Below are 2,244 nucleotides of genomic sequence, written 5' to 3' on the forward strand. Positions count from 1 at the left end.
GAGCCTGCAGCTTAATTTGACTCAACACGGGAATCCTCACCCAGCCTGGACACAGACAGGATTGACAGATTGATAGGTCTTTCTTGCTTCCCTGGGTGGTGGTTCATGGCTGTTCTTAGTTGGTGGAGCGATATGTCTGGTTTATTCCTATAAGGAAGAAGACTCTGGCATGCTAACTACTTACGCGACCCCCTGAGCGGTCGGCGTCCCCCAACTTCTTAGAGGGACAAGTGGTGTTCAGCCACCTGAGATTGAACAATAACAGGTCTGTGATGCCCTTAGATGTCCTCGGCTGCATGTGCACCACACTGCCTAGCTTAGCATGTGCCTACCCTATGCCTGCAGGCAAGGGTAACCCATTGAACCGCATTCGTGATGGAGATCTGGGGTTACAATTATTCCCCATGAACGAGGAATTCCCAGTAAGTGCAGGTCATAAGCTTGCTTTGATTAAGTCCCTGTCCCTTGTACACACAGCCCTTCGCTACTGCCGATTGGATGGTTTAGTGAGGCCTCATCAGCCCATGGCCCTGTGGGAGGGCTGAGAAGATGGTGGAACTTGATTATCTAGAGGAAGTAAAAGTCTTAACAAGGTTTCTGTAGGTGAACCGGTGGAAGGATCATTAATGGAGAAGGCCGAGGGGGTGTCTGGTCCTTTCTTGGGCCTGTGTGAGTCCCTCCTCTCACCGGGAGGGGCGTCCCTGTGTCCTGGTCGCCATCGTGGCCCGTGCCACAGCCTGCAAGCCAAGTGAGCATTTCGGGAAAAGCAGGGATTGTTATGGAGCGGTTCGGGGAGGGTGTCAGGTCTGGTCCATTGAGGGATCTCCTCCATTCTCTCTCTCTCCCTCCCTCCTCTGCCTCCATCCACACCTCCGGGCGCCAGCCTCCGCCTCCGCCGCCGCCTCCAGCACCTCCCTTGCCCAATGCCGCTGGGTGCTGGGTTAGCGGCGTCCCATGTCCCTTGTTTCCCGCATTTCCGATCCCGACCCTGTCTTTTTTTTTCTTTTCACATGTATCCTTTAGTTTCCCGCTGGCCGGCCTGAGGTGGAACCGCCTCGCCATTGGCCCCTCTCTTCCGGTGCAGCAGGGGCGGGCGGGGGAGCTTGTGCCAGTGTTAGCACCCATACAAGTCCGCTCACACCCCACATAGCCATACAACTCTTAGCGGTGGATCACTTGGCTCGTGCATCGATGAAGAATGTAGCTAGCTGCGAGAATTAATGTGAATTGCAGGACACATTGATCATGGACACTTCGAATGCAGTTGCGGCCCCGGGTTCCTCCCTGGACTACACCTGTCTGAGAATCACTTGAGGATCAATTGCCGCCCTCTTGCGGTTTCGCTGCCGCTGCGGGGGGGGGGGGGGGTTGGGGGATGGGCGCATCGCGCGGCTTGGACTCTGCTCGCAGGGCCTCTCCTCTTGGCCGTCCGTCTCCCCAAGGACAGACGTGGGCATTGTCCAGCGTTCGTCCACGCCTGGTTGGGCTGAGCGGGCCTCATTCTCCCCATCCACTGGCACCGAGCACCGGCCAACCTCCTTGTGGCTCCTTCCTGCTTGCCCCACCGCTCCCACTCCCGTCCTCGCCCGCTCTCCCCACCATGTGGATGCGTTGGCATGGGTTGGTTGGGTGCCTGGACGCCAGAGGGGCTGCATCTCCGGGGTCGGTCATCGTGCCTCCGATCTGGTGGAAGGCAGCCCCTTCCCATGGGGTCGGTGCATCCACCACCACTGTGCACCCGCCAGTGCATGCAGAAAGAGTGACCTGCAAGCGTCGGATGGGGTGGGGGCCATACCTCACCCGCGGGGGCCTGTCTCAGGTACCTCTCCTCCCCCCTCCCTCTGCCGGGGGCCGACCGCTCGGGCGCCAGCCAGAGGGACACCATGGTGTCCATGCGCTGACGCGACTTGCCCCCGGGATGTGGGAGCTGGCCGGGGTAGAGAGGTCACAGGCCCCGGCCTGGGACCCCGGCACCCTCTCGCTCTCCTCTCCGTCCGTCAGACCGCGGCAGCACGCGCACCCTCCTTTCCTCCTTCCCCTCTCGACAGTGACCTCAGATCAGACGTGACGACCCGCTGAATTTAAGCATATTAGTCAGCGGAGGAAGAGAAGTAACCAGGATTCCCTCAGTAATGGTGAATGAACAAGGAAGAGCCCATCGCTGAATCCCTGCCGCGTGCCGTGGCGCGGGAAATGTGGCGTATGGAAGACCCACTCCCCGGCGCCGCTGGTGGGGGCCCAAGT

At 59.6% G+C, this 2,244-nt stretch overlaps 1 non-coding gene across 1 annotated transcript; it reads left to right on the top strand.

The window, feature by feature from the left end:
• The first annotated feature begins 1,156 nt into the window (after positions 1 to 1,156).
• On the top strand, positions 1,157 to 1,309 carry LOC134486906 (5.8S ribosomal RNA). Its single transcript, XR_010066335.1, has one exon. It is a non-coding gene; the product is annotated as a 5.8S ribosomal RNA (ribosomal RNA).
• The last annotated feature ends 935 nt before the right edge of the window (positions 1,310 to 2,244 follow it).

Source organism: Rattus norvegicus, chromosome 4, assembly GCF_036323735.1.
Source record: "Rattus norvegicus strain BN/NHsdMcwi chromosome 4, GRCr8, whole genome shotgun sequence".
Lineage (NCBI taxonomy): Eukaryota > Metazoa > Chordata > Mammalia > Rodentia > Muridae > Rattus > Rattus norvegicus.